The sequence below is a fragment of the Molossus molossus genome, unplaced genomic scaffold, assembly GCF_014108415.1.
Source record: "Molossus molossus isolate mMolMol1 unplaced genomic scaffold, mMolMol1.p scaffold_m16_p_11, whole genome shotgun sequence".
Taxonomy (NCBI): domain Eukaryota; kingdom Metazoa; phylum Chordata; class Mammalia; order Chiroptera; family Molossidae; genus Molossus; species Molossus molossus.
Window position 1 is genome coordinate 84,029,006 of NW_023425346.1, and position 18,319 is coordinate 84,047,324.

The window sequence follows — 18,319 nt, forward strand, 5'->3', positions numbered from 1 at the left end:
AAGGTTAACTCCAGATAATTGAGAACTCCAGGTTAACTCAGTGATGGTGAACAAAGACTATGCTAAGAACTGTGTATACTCTTTTCCTCCTTGCAACCTATAACAACCAATGAATGAAAGTGGAGTCTCTGTCTTAAATTCTGATGACAGACAATATCTACATTAGAGTAACAGTGAAGTACTATGAGTATTTTACAGGTTCACATTAAGTAAAATTTAACTGAAAATAAAACATTAAAACACATATGCATGAAATGTGCAATATATTACAAAAGTTTGAGTTTCTTGAGATAAAGAATTGAGTCCAGGAATCTCAAGAAAACAATGTTAGTAAATAAAAAACGTTATGTTGCTACATTAATACAGGATGGGGCAAAAGTAGGTTTACAGTTGTTACATATGAAACAATTTATTCTTGTTTTATTATTTATTAATTATATTACGTTCCACATAAACAACTGTAAACCTACTTTTGCCTAACATTGTACATACTCGGTTTAAATGCTGGATTTTTAAATTATTTTTTATGATTATAAAATTAATATACAATCTATGGGGAAAAATCTCCAAAACAGAGAAATATTTAAAAAATTAAGAGGTCACTCGTGCTCCTTTCGCCAGTCTTACCTCTCTCTCCTACAATAACATTAGGGTTCACTTTGGTTTTTGTTAAGTAACTGATATTTAAAATGCTTATGATAACTGAGATCTTTGGATGCTATTTTTAAACATTTTTATTCTATAAACTAACATTGTTTGTTAACTTAATCTTGAGATGGAGATTCCTGGCCAACTGGCATTTTCTCTGTGTTCCCACAGCAACTGGGAATATCTATCTCTATCACAGCAATCAACTAGATTTCCTATGGACCATTAGCTCCTTGAAGGTTGGGACTATAACTTGTTTAATTTTCTATTCTCAGAACCTGACACCATCCCTGATATATATGGTTGAAACCTGAATGCTGACCAACTGAATTTTATCTTATTTGCTTAAAAAATTCAAGTGAATACACTTCAAATGCATGTATGCCTATGACTATTTCATTGGAGAAAAATAGTCCCTGTTAATATATTTTCAAATTTATCATGTTATGACTTCTGTTTACAGTTCATTGGCCAAGAGTTAGGTCAGATAGTCACACCTACCTGCAAGGAAGGCTAGGAAATGCAGGCATTATTCTGGGTGGTTTAGTAAATTGATGAGGTTTTATAAAAAAAAAAAAAATACAACATGGGGATGCATGATGATAAGAATGTGAGTTATTTCCAAGATTTATTCTAATTATGTTATATGCATAGATTTAGGGGAACAGTTGCTGTTTCTTACATTTACAAGATGCACTGGTACTTCTGACTCAGACTTATTTGCTCTTTTATGTAGTTCAGAAAGGTATAAAGAACATTTGAAATTATAAAGAAAAAATGTGCTAACTTCCCTTTTTCCATATATGGCTAGAGCATTATAAATAAAAGTTAATAAAATCTGTATATTTACCATATAATTAGTTTTCTCTTGAATTTTTTCCAAATCCAGGAAACCCATTAGCCAATTTGAAACTATCCTAAATAATTATGGAGACAAGTGAGGGGCATCTAGGAAAAGGCCTTTTTTCCCCCTGCAGAGAAAGTGAAGCCCAGGCGGCTGAAAAGGAATGCATGGAGAAATAAGAGAAAAACCAGGAGATGCTCGCCAATAAAAATGCAAATGTCTAGAAGGTGTGATCAATAATACTATATGCTGCATAAAATTTGAGTAAAATCCTGAAAAGTACCCACTAAATTTTTTAACTTTAATAATGAAACATTTCATATATACAAAAGGAAACACAATTTATAGGGAAGATATAACTAAAAAAACCTGTACTCACCATCCTACTTTCAGAAACAGAACATTACCGAGACCTTTGATGCCTTTTGCTCTCACACGGCGCACCAGCCTGTAAATGAGATTGCTACTTTTCTCCTGATATCTGTGCTCTGCCTCCCTGTTCAAAACTCCTGAGTTTGGGCTGGGCACATTTGTTAAAGCTTCTTGAATCTAAAATTTTCTGAATTCTAGCCAGAAGACTAGGAAGAGAAGTCCTGTATGCAATGTCCAGGATGTGACCGTAAGAAGGACACGTATTCCTTTATTCTCCTGCCTTGCTACTTGTCACATAGCTGTGGTGGGGAGCCGCTGTAACCATGTGGAGGAGGGTAGTGCTCCAAGCATCAAACAGGCAGAAAAGCCTGGCTCCTAGGTAACCATGGAAAGCATAGCTGTCATGCCCAGAATATTTTCAATCCGTTACAAGACAAAGAAATAAACTTACATCTTGTTCATGTCGTTATTTGAGGTTTCTGTCAAATGCAGCCAAACCTGTATAACTAATATAATGTGACTCCTTAATCATATTTTTCTCTCAACTTCCAGGAGTAACTGCTATCCTGAATTTTAATTTTTATCATTTCTTTAATTTTCTTTATAGCTTTTCTACATAAGTATATGTAATTCTGTATAATTTACTACTTAAATCTGTATGCTTTAAAATGTATATAGACATGCCCGGCTGGTGTGGCTCTGCATCAAGAGGTCGCCAGTCCGATTCCCGTCAGGGTACATGCCCAGGTGTGGGCCCAATCCCCACCAGAGGGCGTGCAGGAGGCGGCCAATTAATGTTCTCCCTCATCGATGTTTCTCTCTCTCCCTCTTCCTCTCTCTAAAATCAATTTTAAAAAATGTAGATAGAACAATGTTAAGTATATTTTCCTGCTTTATTATTCAAAATTATGTGCATTCAATTTATAATTCTCATGTTTATAAATATCTAGACTGTTTCTAGTTTTTTATTATGGAGCATGCTATTGTGAATATCATACAGGAGTGGGCAAAAGTAGGTCTACAGCTGTTCATATAAAAATAATACAAATAAATAATACAATAATTAACATTAATTTTTGCATACTCACAAACATAAACCTACTTTTGTCCACTCCTGTATTTGTGTCTGTCACATAGGTCTAAGAAATTCTCTATAGTGCACTGATAGAAATGGAATTACTACATTATACAAATGCATGAATGTACATATTCAACTTGACTAGATGATATACTGTATTACAAGGTAGTTGTAACCGACACTTCAACAGAGCAGATCTTAGTTCTTACTGCTTCAGATCTATGCCAATATAGTTATTGTCAGTCTTCTTATTTTTGCCAGTCTCAGAGCATACAAATAATATCTCATGGCTGAAATCTGCATTGCTGTGTACTATTTAATTTGAGCACCTTTTCATACCTATAATTGGCCCTTCACTTTTCCTTCTTTGGAGAAATACGTTCTGATGAGGTTTTTTTTATTGGGATGTCTTTTCCTTATTGATTTTTAAGTTCGCTTTATACACTCTAGAAAGTTACAAATTGTATGTTCTATGTATTGCTCTGTTTGAGCTTCTTTACACTTTCTTTGTGTTACCTTTTGATCAACATTCTTAGCTTAAATGTTTCCTTTTTAAAATATTTACCCTAGAGGTGCCAGGACCATACAATTTTAATGGGGGAAAATAGTCTCATCAATAAATGGTGCTAGAAGAACTGGATATTCACAATTAGGGAACAAAAAAATTAAACTGCACTCCTGCCTAACACCATATACAAAATTAACTCAAAATGACCTACATATAAGAGCTTAAAGCCATAAATACCTTAGTAGAAAACAGGGACAAATCTTCATTATCTTGGATTAAACAATGGGATCTTAGGTATGACACCACAAGCACAAAACACAAACAATAGATAACATGGACTTCATCAAAATAAAAAATGTATGCATCAGAAACATTAAAAAATAAAAAGAAAATCTGCAGAATGAGAAAAAATATTTAGAAAATATATATCTGATAAGGGACTAGCATCAAGAATATATAAAGAGCCCTGGGTAGTGTGGCTCAGTTGGTTGGAACATCGTCCTGTACACTGAGAGATCATAGGTTCAATTACTGGTCCGGGCACATACCCAGGTTGCAGGTTGGATCCCAGTAGGGGCGCATGTGGGAGGCAACCAACTGGTATTTCACTCTTGCATTGATGCTCCTTCACACCCCCAACCCTGTCTCGCTAAAAAAAATAAACAAAACATATCCTTGGGTGAGGATTAAAAAAAAAATCAATAGACAAGATCAATGAAACTATAAACAAAATTGACAAACATTTAGCCAAACTCATCAAGAAAAAGAGAGCCAAAATAAATGAAAGAAGTTACAACCAACAACACAGAAATACAAAAAGAATCATTAAAAAAATACTACAATCATATGCCAACATATTCAATAATCTAGAAGAAACATTAGTTTGTAGATGCATGTAACCTTCTAAGACTGAACCAGGAAGAAATGGAAAATCTAAACAGACTGATTATTACCATGAAATGGAAGCTGTAATAAAAAAAAAACTCTCAACAAATTAAAGTCCAGGGCCAAACTGCTTCACAGACAAATTCTACCAAACATTTAAAGAATATCTAAACTTCTTAAAATATTTCAAAAAAAGTTAAAGACAAAGAAATGTTTTCAACCTCATTACATGAAGCCAGCATTAACCTGATAGGAAAACAGACAATGATATTACAAAACAAAAACAAAAAGAACTACAGACAAATATTCTTAATAAACATAAATGCAAAAATGCTCAACAAAATATTAGCAACCTGGATTCAACAACAGAAGAAACAGACCTCACCATATAATAAAGGCTACATACGACAAATCCACAGCTAATACCACACTCAATGGAGAAAGCTGGAAGCCTTTCCTCTGAGATCAGGAACAAGACAAGAATGCCCATTTCTATTCAACACAGTATTTGAAAGTCCTAGTTAAAACACTCAGACAAGAAAAAGAAATAAAAGGCATCCAAATCAGAAAGGAAGAAGTAAAACTCATTATTTGCAAATGACATAATACTATATAGAAAACCCTAAAGAGTCCACCAAAAAACTATTAGAACTAATAAATTCAATAAAGCTGCAGGATACAAAATCAGTATAGAGAAATCTATTGCATTTCCATACGCTAATATTGAATGATCAGATGGAAAAATTAAGAAAACAATCCCATTAACAATGCATCAAAAAGCATAAAATACCTAGGAAAAAAAAATTAACCAAAGAGGTGAAAGCCTGGAATCTTAAAATTATAAGAAATTGAAGAGGACACAAATAAATGCAAGGACATACCATGCTCATGGATTGAAGGACTGATATTGTTAAAAGGTCTTTACTGCCTAAAGCAAAATACAGATTTAATGTATTTCCTATTAAAATACCAATAGCATTCTTGGAACTAGAACAATCAATCCTAAAATTTATATGAAACCACAAAAGACCCCAAATAGCCAAAGATACCTTGGGAAAGAACAAAGTGGTTGTTCAATTTCAAACTATACTACAAATCTACAGCATGGTGCTGACAGAAAAACAGATATATAGAGCAAAGGAATGGAACACAGAGCCCAGAAATAAACCCTCTTTTATATGTTCAATTAATCTATGACAACGGAGGCAAGGCTATACAATAGGGTATTGGGAAAACTGGGCAGATACACGCAACAAAATGAAATTGAACCAGTTTCTTACACCATATACAAAAATAAACTCAAAATAGCTTAAAGACTTAAATGTAAGACCTGAAACAATAAAAATCCTAGAAGAAAACATAGGTAGTAAACTCTTTGACACTGCTCTCAGGAATATCTTTTGGATATGTCTTTTCAGGCTAGAAAAAATAAAAGAAAAAAAATAGAACTACATTAAACTCAAAAGTTTTTGCATGGCAAAGTAAACTACCAACAAAAACACAACCTATTGAATGGGGGGAGACATTCAGAAATGATAACTCTGATAAGGGGCTAATATACAAAATATATAAAGAACTAAGGTAATGCCCCCCCACCCCAATTAAATAAAAAATGTACCTAAGTAGGTATTTCTCTAAAGAGGACATAAGATGGCCAGCAAACATGGAAACATGCTCAACATCACTAATCAGGGAATACAAACCAAAACCACATTGAGATATCATCTCACACCTGTTAGAATGGCTATCATAAAAAAATAAAATCAACAAATAACAAATGTTGGTGAGAATGTGGGGAAAGGGAACCCTCATGCACTGTTGGTGGGACTGTAAACTGGTGCAAACACTATGAAAAACAGTATGGAGATTCCCACAAAAGTTAAAAATAGAGCTTCCATATGATTCAGAAATTCCACATCTGGGTATATATCCAAAGAAAACAAATAAACAAAATAATTCAAAAAGATATATGCACACCTATGTTCATTGCAGGATTATTTAACAATAACCAAGACATGGAAGTAACCTAGGTGTCCATTAATAGATAAATAGATAAAGAAGATATGACACATATATACAATGGATTATTGATAGATTATTGCTAGAATATAGATATGTATATGATGGAATATTAGTCAACCATGAAAAAGAATGAAATCTTATCATTTGAGACAACATGGATTGACCTAGAGGGTATTATGCTAAGTAAAGTCAGACAAAGAAGGATAAATATCATATAATTTAACTTATATGTGAAATCTAAAAAAAAAAAAAGCAAAACAAACAAATCAACAAAACAGAAACAGACCCATAGATATAAAGAACAAGCTGATGATTGCCAAACAGAAAGAAAAAAGTTCATTCATACATTTATTCTCCAAATATTGGGTGGGGGAGGGGGAGTACTAAAAAATTTTCTATTTTAAATCAGTAACTGAATGGTTTTACTCCAGCAAGCTAGAGACTTACTTGGGTGTCATATATTCCTCCAGGAAAGGAATTAAGTGAGTTCCTCATCCCTGAGTCCCCGGACCCAGTGGAGTAGAGGGGCTTGACACACATAAGGATGAAAGAACAAACAAATGCATAGTATACTCATTGCCAGAGGAGGGGAAAAAGTTACTTTCAATTCCCGAGTTTTTATCATGGAGACAGGTAATATTATCAAAGTGTGTTCTGTACTACTTAGAGATAATAAAATTCCTCTTACCTATGTACTCACTTTTACCTAAGTAATAAACTAATTTATTTTCCAATGTCAAACCAACCATGCATCCCTGGCATAAAGCCAACTTTGTCAAATTTCATATTCTTTTTATATATTGCTGGGTTTAGTTGGTACTATTTTGTTTACAATTTCAGCATCTCTGTTAAGAATGGAGATCAACCTAAAATTTTCCTTTTCAAAACTGTCCTTGTTTATATAGAGTATGCTAGACTCAATTTCTTTTTGCGTAGGACTGAATTATATTTTCCTTGAGATTATTCAGTAACATTTGTTGTTCAATTCAGTGAAGTCATCTAAATCTCAAGTTTTCTTGTAAGAATTTTAGTTGTAGATTCCATTTTTTAAAATGGCTATAAACTACTCACGTTTTCTATTTCCTTTTTTTTTTATTTTATTTTTTATCCTCACTCGAGGACATTTTTCCATTTTTTGTACAGATAGAGTGGGAGGGAGAGAGAGAGAGAGAGAGAGAAGCATCGACGCGAAAAGGACACATCGAGTGGCCGCCACCCGCACGACCAACCAGGGCCGGGGACAAACTGCAACCGAGGCACATGCCCTTAGCGGGAACCGAACCCGGGTCTCTCCGGACCGCAGGCCGACGCTCTAACCGCTGAGCCAAACCGGCCAGGGCTTCTATTTCTTTTTGATTAACTTTGATATGCTATATATTTTAAGGGCTTGTCCTTTTTGTATAAATTTTCAAATTTAAAGACATAAAGTTGCCTATTTTCCTCCACTGTTATTTTTAGAAAGATCTGTATTGTTAGCACAACACAGTGCCACTCTGTGCATAACGTGGGGTTCTAATTTGAAGAGAGGTGATATTGCACAGTTAAGTAGCGGTGAGGTAACAGAACGCAGTAAGAGCCATACTGACTGAGCTGTAAAATGACCAGCTCCAAGATACGTCAGCAATAGCCTTGATATAACAGCACAGCACGGCAGCATACAAGAGCTGAATTATAGCAGAACACATAAAAGTCAAAGTCTTAAAGAGTAGAATATTATTATTTAAAAAATTATTTTTTCTTAAAATAAAATATATGAACAAACAAAATGGCAATGAATACATATCTATCGACAATGGAATCTACAAACAAAATGAACAGGCAGAACAGAAACATTCTCATAGATACAAAGAACATTTTGTTGGTTGCCAGATGGGAGGGGGGTTGGGGGAATGGGTGAAAAAGATGAAGGGATTAAGAAGTACAAATTCATTGCTAGACTGACAAACCTCTAAGGGAAAGGGGTTGGGGGGTGGGAAGAAATAAACCAAAGAACTTATATGCATAACCAATGGACACAGACAATAGTGTGGGAAAAGGCGGGAGGGGGTCGGGAGGGGAGAGGAGGGGGTCAATGGGGGAAAAATGAGGAACATCTGAAATACATTCAACAATAAAGATTGAAAAAAAAATTTGTTTATTTTTTTTACAGAGAGATGAAGGGAGAAGGAGAGGGAGATTGAAACATTTAGCAACATCAATGAGAGAGAATATCAATTGGCCCACTCCTGTATGCCCCCCACTGGGCATGTTGCCCTCACTGGGAGTCGAACCGGCGGCCTCTTGGTGCATGGCTCAATGCTCAACCACTGAGCCACACTGGGCAGGCCAATAGCAGAATATTATTAAAAGACTTGTATATACTTTTCTTCTGAGAATATTCTGTTTTTACTGAAATTATAGATGTCTGTTATTTATTAGATAGTTTAAATATTTTGACCTTTGTCAGGACTCAACTGTGGTAATGAAAAGAACAACGTATTTTTAACTTCAAAGAAACCTGCAGGACAGCTGGTTACATGTCCATATTCTTCATACACATAGTCCTTCTGGAGGAAAGGCAAAAAAGAAGACAGAAACTAATAAAACAGCCTAGGAATAATAAGAATGTATGTTGTAGGCCAAAAATACAAACAAAAAAACCCATGTTTAAAAAAATAATGAATAAAATATTTCATTCCTTAGAAAGGTTTTATTTTTCTTTTATATTGAATTTATTGGGGTGACATTGGTTAATAAAAGTATAAAGAATTCTGGTGTACAATTCTATAACACCTCATCTGTGTATTGTTTGTGTGTTCACCACTGAAATCAAGTCTCCATCACCATTTGTCCCCCCATACCCTCTTCTACCCCTACCCCACTCCCTCTCTTTGGTATCACCATACTGTTGTCCATGTAGAAATGTGTTAAATATTTTTCAAAACAGCTGACTTACACTTTGAGATTCTTTTGCCAAAAATTTTATGAAAGTAAACAAAGCTACTACCAGATTTAACATTTTAGAACAAATATGTTTTTAGAAAAAATATTATTAAGCAGTATGCAAACTAGTACTGGCTTAGTTTCTTTAAGATTTTTTTAAATTTAAAGTTTTTTTTTTTTTCAAATACAGTTTATATTCAATATTATTTTGTATTAATTTCAGGTGTACAGCATAGTAGTTACACAATCATATACTTAACAATGTGTTCTCCCAAGTTTTAAGAAACTAAAGATATATTATTCCTATTTTCTAAACAACTCCTGAATTGCATATGCAAATGATCTATAAACAATAAAGCACTGCGTTCATTTATGTACTTGTAGGTTACCTTCTAAGTAACAAAAAAGGTAAATTGGTCATTTTAACATGTTCATGTTGATGTGACACCTTAGTACAGGAATGGCAAATAATATAGCACATCTGTTACTAGTCTTTCCTCATTTTTGCAAACAATACTTAATCACGGCCCTTCCCCAAGCCCAGATGTCAACATCTTTCTTACACAGAGCTTCAGACAGCCAATGGCCACTACAATCAGTTGCAGTAGGCAAGAAAGTTGAAGAATATTTGCTATTCTTTCACCAGTCACTTGAAAGAATACATCACATAAAGGAAAATGGGCTATAGAAAAAATAATCGAGGACCACACAAGTTTAAAGCAATGACTTAAGATTTGTTTATTTGGGTTCTAAAATATGTGTTTCACTCATCCACTTCACAATGGAGTTTACAGAGTTATGAATAAGATGACACAGAGCCAGATTTGGTTTATGTTCTACTGCTACATAATTCCTAAATAATGTAAATATTAATTACCATTAAGACTTGACTTAACAGTTGTCAATAGGTTCTTAGAGCTGTGGTGAAATGACATACAATGAAACCATTTTTACCACAGACTACTTGATATAAACAAGAGTTACGTTCCTGGGGCATCTCATCAAAGTGGTAACAAAATGACATTAAATGCTACAATGTTATTTGAGAACCTGCTGTACTGACTAAAACAAAAGTCATTGTCCTGCCTTTCAGAGGCTTTGATGTTGCATGGAAGGAGAGCCATTGTTTAACCCAAGTTAAAATGAAGTAATTACAATTTTGAAAGGCTTGTTTGAAATAAAAGCAGTCATTAAAGGAAAAGAAAAAAAGACTTGTTTTGGGCATTTTTCAAAGTGGACTAAGCAATGTCATAATTTGCTGTGTCTCTTCTTCCTCTCTCTAAAATTTTTCCTTAATCATATTAAATCAGTTAAGACGACTAGTCATTTATTCTTTGTTATTGATTTTTTTTTAGAGAGAGAGAGAGGGAGAGAGAGAGAAACACTGATGTGAGAGAGTGAAGCATTAATCTGTTACCTCCTGCATGCCCCTCACCAGGGATCAAGCCCACAACCTGGGCATGTGCACTGACCGGGAATCGAACCAGTGACCTTTCAGTGCACAAGATGATGCCCAAGCAACTGAGCCGCACCAGCCAAGGCTAGCCATTTCTTCTTTGAAATATTTTGTATATAACTCTTTATAACCTTACATCTGGACTCCTATGGTATTTTATGGATCTCTGTTTTCCAGTCTCTTCCCAGAGCAAGTTGTCCTGTTAAAAGGAACCAAGTTAATCTTTCAAATACACTAATCATATCACTTCCCCACACCACAATCATCATTGATTCAATTGCTCGGTGTTGTCATAATCAATGAAGCATTATCATCATTGTTGTCATTCACATTTAATGAGGAGTTATATGCCAGGCACTGGGCTAGGTACATTTCAAATGTGTTATTCAATATCAACACAATTCTACAAGGTAGACCTGTTTTCTTTTCTTTATTGCTTGGTTTAACTGACGTCTTAATTTGGGGTTACCTAACCCTCAACACAAACCCCAAGTGAAAGACTGCTTAATGGTACAAATTCCTCCCATCCCTGTAGTATGTAGCCCCCTTTGCTGCAACCACCTTCAGTTGGTGGAGTCTATTTCTCCATCTCCTTGAATCTGGGCTGGCCATGGGACTGGCTTTGACCTACAGAATGCAGAAGAACAGATGTTACTGAGATCCAGGGCCTAGGCCTTGAGAGACGTGCAGCTTCCTCCTTGCCATTGTGAAGCACTGTCCCAAAGTCCATGTAATAAGGCCATTCTAGCTGGCTACTGCAGGATGAGAGGCCACAGGGAAGGGAACTAAGTCCCCTCGGCCAACAGCCAGCACTACCTGCTGGAAGAGCAGGTGGGCGCACGTCTCCCAGCTCCAGCTGCGCCACAGGAGGTGCCCTCTTCCATGGACAGGAGACACGAGGCAGTACGCAATTTTTACAATACTGCATATGCCAACGAGTAGAACTAAGGTTTCACTCAAACAACGTGTTTTCCAGAAGCCATGCACAAAACCACTAGGATGTGCCGCTTCCATGTAGGAGACCATTTCTAGGCACTTTAGAATTTGGTACCTTCTGAATTTATTTACAACTACATAAAGCATATTTCCTTAAAGATATAATGTCGTAAAACCTATAAATGTAATTCAAGAAGGGGCTGAAGAAGCATATTAAGGCCAAAGAAATATTTTTCTTTAATTTGTAATTGTAAATGAAAATGTACTTTAAAGAAAGCTTTTAGTTACATTTACATTGTCAGACTACTATACTCAAGTGTTATTCTGGAGAACATGTTCATATCTTAAAGGTGCCTGTCAATGCATTTTCCTGAATCTAAAGATATGTCTATACTGTAGGTCGGTCAAGCAATATTATACCAAGCATTTAGAAAGCATATATTCTTCCAAGAATAAACTAAAGTGTCCTACCAATGACTAGGCTTAGACAGCAAAAGATGTGATTCAGCTGGGGGAGTATGAAAACCAAAAAAGTTAAAATAGCTTTAGAAACGACACGAAGTTTTAACCCTTGTTGCTATGGATTGAGATTTCATAGCAAGAAACAATCTGGAACAGTTCACAAAAGATTCAGATCACGCTTTATTTAAGCTCGCGAAAGAAGTAGTGTTAAGACTTAGCATTGACACTTAAAACTACAAACCTATACTTTATTTAAATAATGCTAAATATGTGTCTTTTCATTCTACTTTGTACTTCAGTTTCCCATATTAAATGGGTTATGAATATTAAGAAATATACATAAAGTATTTGTAAGTTAAAAGAGTGTCTGGCATATAACAATTGCTTAATAAATATTTATTTTTATTTGACATTCTCATTAGAGATTAATATTGGTTTTTGTTTTTTCTGTATTGATTTTAGAGAGAGGAAGGGAGAAAGAGACAGAAACATCGATTGGCCACCTTCTCCGTGTCCCCACTGGGGATTTGGCCCACAACCTGGGCACGTGCCCTGACCAGGAACTGAACTGGTGACCTCTTCGTGCATAACCACTAAGCCACACTGGCTGACCCTAAAGATTAATATTGTAAAAAGAACAAAATCAAGTGAAAATGTATACCAATTTGTTTTTTATTAGTTTTGAACAGCAAAGGGATCATAACCTCTGCCAATAATAATTCTAAGTAATTATTTCAATCCTATGCCTCTACTTCTCTCATAGCTCTGGCAGAACAAGTAAAGTGACAGTTGCCTGCAGAAATGCAGGGGATAAAAAGGGTACACAATAAACTCATGGATCTGCCTAAGGAGATTTCTCGGCAGAATGTTCAAAATCGGCTTCATTTACTTGCCTATGATAGTGTGGATGGAGTAGGATAAGCTTAATAAGGGCCTGTAATGTTTTCAAACAGAATTTAGAGGAAGTAAGTGCCAAGACTTGTTGGGTTAAAAAATATGACAATTTCTTGTTTCCAGCCACTCTAGACAACAAAAGGTCTACACACTGAGAAATGACACCTATTCAAAGATTAAATCCAGGGACCTGTCAGTAAAACTGGAGCCTTGATCTCAATGGTGGAACCATAAGACCTTTGTTAAGACCTTAGAAAGGTTTGAGACATATTCATAGATCTTGCATGTAGTCAAGAGGGCTTCTAAGAAGCTTAAAGGTATGCCTCAATGATATTCTTGTCTAAACCAAAAGTGCTTCTGAAGGGTATTAAGTATCTGAAGGGTATTATTGCACAGTAGCCTCATACGAAGACCAAAATTGAGAAGAGATTGGTAGATACGACTTTTGCACAATGGAGTTCATTTTGATGTGATACAAAAGAAGTCCACAAAGTTTTAAAGACTTGAACTTAGAGTAAGACAGAAGTAGTTCAAAATGGAAAGCCCTCTGGGCCTTCACCTTCCACAGGCAGGGAGCACAGTGAGAAAACGAACACCTATTCAAAAGAGTTTGTTTTAATGAAAAGAAAAGGCAACTCAGAGAAAGCAGAGAAGAGACCAAAGGGCAGAGACGAGTTACAAAAGCCACTTCCAGAGGAACAAGCCCACATCAATGAACCTGCAACATGTTCCTAACTGTGTATTTAGAACTAGTATTTTCCTCCCATTTCCGCGCCTGAGCAGGGTCTATGCGATTACCCCTGCTCATTGTTGAGTGGTGGGTATGGGTAAAGCAAATGACTGACATTAGTTCACAAGTCTTTCAATCCAGAGGAGCCGTACTTGAGAAGCTGTACCCAAAGAACCACACCGGAGAAGCCACACAAAACAGTCTCCGTTCAGGTCCTGGACATGATGTAAGATGATGAAATTCAAGACTTTAAGCCTGAGCCTAATGAGGTAATGGGCTGGGACATTAGAGGTCTTTGGGAGAAGTGGTTAGTACTTCCCTCTGAACCACAGATCTAAAATACTGTTTTCCATCCGCAGTTATTTAAATCCAGAGATTCAACACAGCTCAAATTCATGTTGTTCAAGGGTCAACGGTCTTTTCAATCCTCTGTTCAAAATCCACATATGCACAGGGCCAACTTAAGTTAAACATGGATTTTCAACTGTGTGGGCATCCTTTTTCTTGAAGGGTGGTACATGTTAGTAGCTGAGTAGTTCTGTCAGTCCATTTCCTGCTACAAAATTTGGGGGTTCCAACAACTTCCATTCATTTGGTCCAGTCTCAGTCCCTTTCTGTTGTTATGACATGTTGTTAGACCTTGTTGGTCTCCCCTGTATGTTAAGATGACCCATGTCATTAAACAGGTGAGTTCTCCTCAGGTCTTTCCTGGATAACCCCATCTGTCTTCCTGGATTGTGCTGAGATGACTGACTGGATCCCTGAGTCACGTGCCTAACCTGTCCAGCACATCTGTCCAGCCACAACCTTGAATTCTCTCCAGAGAATCTTTTTGCAACAGGATGAGAATTTTCCAAATTATCAAGTTCTGGTTCCTTTTTGCTCAACAATTCTTTCCTCAATCTATCAATTTCTTCTCATACTTTACTATAAACAAGGAGAAATCAGAGTGCAAATTTCATACTATGCTTGATAATTTCCTCAGATAGCTATCCAAGCGTTCAATGCTTATAAGTTCTGTTTTCCACTTAACAGCGGAATATTATTCAGTCAAGTTTCTGCCACTTTATACCAAGGACCACCTTTCTTCCCATTTCTAATAACATTTCTGTCAGAAATCTTACCAGAAGCACTTTTAACATTCGTATTTCTAGTAACATCCTGTCATGACAACATATGTATTCTCTAAGACAGCATCTCTGTCTTCTATCCTCCTCACTTCCTTCGTTATATATATTTAGTGATTTGAGAGAGAGAGAGAGAGAGAGAGATTTGTTGTTCCAATTAGTTATGCATTCATTGGTTGATTCTTGTACATGCCCTGACAGAAGACTTAAACCCACAACATTCTTCCAAAATTGTAGGTTATTTGTTAAAGCAGCATTCTACTTCCCGGTACCAAACTCTGTATTAGTTTCCTAGGGTTGCCATAACAAATTGTCACAAGTTGGCTTAAAACCATAGAAACTTACTTCCTCGCAGTTCTGGAAGCAGAAGTCCAAAAATAAGGTGTTGGCAGGACCACGCTCCCTTTGAAGTATCCAGGGTGGACCTGTTCCTTCCTATCTCAGCTTCTGGTGGCCCCTGGCACTCCCTGCCTTGTGGTAGTGTGACTCCAATCCCTATCTCCATCCTCACATACCTTCTTTTCTGTCTCTATGCCTCAATCTCTCTCCTCTCTCTTATAAGGACACCAGTCACAAGATTCAGGGCCCATCCTAAATCCAAAATGTTATTATTTCAAGATCACTAGCTTAATTAGATCTACAAAGACTGTATTTCCAAATATGGTCGCTGTGTTAGTTTGCTGGGTCTGCCATAACAAAGTGCTATAACTGAATGGTTTGAACAACAGGAATGTACTGTTTCATAGCTCCGGGGGCTAGAAGTCAGATGAAGGCGTCAGCAGGATTGGTTTTTTGAGGACTGTGAAGAATTTGTTCCATGCCACTCCGCTAGCCTCTGGTTTTGCTGCTAATCTTTGGTGCTCCTTGGTTTGTAGAAGAATAACTCCAATCTGTCTTCGACTTCAGATGGCATTTACCCTGTATGCATGCATCTGTGTCCAAATTTTCCTTTTTCTAAGAACACCAGTCATATTGAATTAGGGCCCACCGTAATCAACTCATCTTAACTAATGATGTCTGCTACAAGCCTATTTTCCAATCAGCTCACATTCTGAGTTACTAGGGGTTAGGATTTCAACATATGAATTCTTGGGGACACAATTCAACCCATAACAGTATTTCCACTTTCTGTTGTTTAAACCGTTCAGTTATGGTACTTTGTTATGACAGACCCAGAAAACTAATATTTGGAAATATGGTCTTTGTAGATGTAATTAAGTTAATGGCTTGCATGGTTTCTTTTTTTTAAATTTATTTAAATTTTATTTCTCAGTTACAGTTTACATTCAATATTATTTTGTATTAGTTTCATATGTACAACAATAGTGGTAGACAATCATGAACTTTACCAAGTTTCCCGCCGAATATTCCCAGTACTCAGGTAGAACCATACATAAAAATATATAACGCTTTACAAATTTGCATGCTGTCCTTGTGCAGGGGTAGTGCTTATCTTGTCTGTTTCATTACAATTTCAGTGTGGGTGCTGCCAAAGCGAGCATGCTGTCATGGTTTCTTCTTCTTTTTTTTTTTTTTATCCTCACCCTCGAGGGCATTTTTTTTGTTTTTTGTTCAGATAGAATGGGAGGGAAAGAGAGGGAGAGAGAAGGAGAGAGAGAGAGAGAGAGAGAGAGAGAGAGAGAGAGAGAGAGAGAGAGACATCGACGTGAAGGGGCACATCGAGTGGTTGCCACCCGCACGACCCAACCAGGGCCGGGGACAAACTACAACCCAGGTATGTGCCCTTAGCGGGAACCGAACCCGGGTCTCTCTGCACCACAGGCCAACGCTCTAACCGCTGAGCCAAACCGGCCAGGGCCTGTCATGGTTTCTGAAGAGAAGTCAGCTATAATTCTTACCCTTGTTCTACAGGAGAGACGGTTTTCAAAATTTTCTCGGTCTTTGGCCTTCTACAATTTGAACATGTTATGCCTAGGTGTTTATTTTTTGGTATTTATCCTGCTGGAGTTTCCCAAGTATGAGGTTTGGTTCTTGTTATTAACTTCAGACAATTCTCAGGTACTATTACTTCAAATAGTTTTTCTGCTCCATTCTCTTACTCCTCCTGGTATTTCAATTACACATTTGATACACCATTTGAAATTGGCCCCAAATTTTTGGATGTGCTATTCTGTTTGTTTGTTTTTTTCCATTCCTTTTTCTCTTTACATTGCAGTTTGTAACATTTCTCTTATCCTATCTAAGCTTGCTAATTCTTTCCTCGGCCACGTCCAGTGTACTGATGAGCCCATGAAAAGCATGCTTTTTGTAGGTTAGTGTTTTCAATTTCCAGCATTTACTTTTGATTCTACTTAAGTTTCCATCTTTCTTCTCACATTGCCATTTATTCTTGCATGTTTTGTACTTTATCCATTAAAGACTTCAGCATATTAGTCATCATTATTTAAGAGAATTCCAACATCCCTGTCATATATCTGAGCCTGGTCCTGATGATTTCTTCCTCTCTTCAGAGTGTGTTTTTCCTAGCACGCCTTGTAATTTTTTGTTGAAAGCTGGACACTATATATTAAGTAACAGGACTGAGCTAAACAGGCCCTGGGATGTTATGTTAACCTGGCTAACAGTTGGACTAGTCTTAACGTCTGCTACAGTTGTACGTGCAGAGGCCTGGAATTCCTCTAGCGTCCTTGTTTTGGTCTCTCCCGTGGACTTCTGACTTCAAGGACCCCTCCTCGAAGATCTGTGCCTTAGAGCTGGAACCCAGTTTTCCTGGAGTCTGGTGTGGGGGCAGAGTGTGCGGGGCAGGAAGCTTATCTCCCACAGCAGCTTAATCTAGCATAATCTTATGATCAAACTCGGTCTCTGAGTAAGTCTGTGTCCCTGGGCTGTGTCCCACAGGTGTTGGTAACTTCCCACTGCCATTCCAGCTCAGCTGACACGGAAAGGCCACTGGGCAGGAGTGGGAGAAATGCTCTTCTCCTGGAACAAGGTCAGATCTTCCCCCTGAAGAGTAAGCCTTGATGTAGGCAACACTCTGCACTTATTTCATAAACGTCACCCCCTCCCTTCCTGCCCGAGCCCCCGGGATCATTCCGGCTCTTCACTGCGAGAGCTCCGTGGGCTGCCTAGAGGTAAAGTCTGTGAAAGTGCGGGGACTTGCCAAGAGTGTGGTCCCCAGGAGTTTTTCACTCTCAAGCTAGTCCACACTCAGCATTTTGCAATTCACCAAATTTACCGTTTAAGTGTCCTACCAGTGACTTCAGGACTGCCGTGGCTTCCGCTCCGGGCGAGTGGATCTTGGCTATGACTGGAGTCGCTCCTCTCCATACTTCAGAGTGGCGGTTTGCCCTGCGACCGCAATTCCCTTGTGGGTCCCTAAACAGCCCTGCTAATGTCTTTAATAGTATGATGATTTTCTTTTTTTTGGTAATTTATACAAAGTTGTTGCAATGACAGTGATGATCAGGCAACTAC

At 37.1% G+C, this 18,319-nt stretch overlaps 1 protein-coding gene and 1 non-coding gene across 3 annotated transcripts in view; both read right to left on the reverse strand.

Annotated features, from left to right (window-relative positions):
* KANSL1L (KAT8 regulatory NSL complex subunit 1 like) overlaps positions 1-18,319 on the reverse strand; it is a 99,745-nt gene that overhangs the window by 20,492 nt on the left and 60,934 nt on the right. The window lies entirely within an intron of this gene.
* On the reverse strand, positions 16,280-16,386 carry LOC118625897. The gene has a single exon (XR_004958754.1). It is a non-coding gene; the product is annotated as a U6 spliceosomal RNA (small nuclear RNA).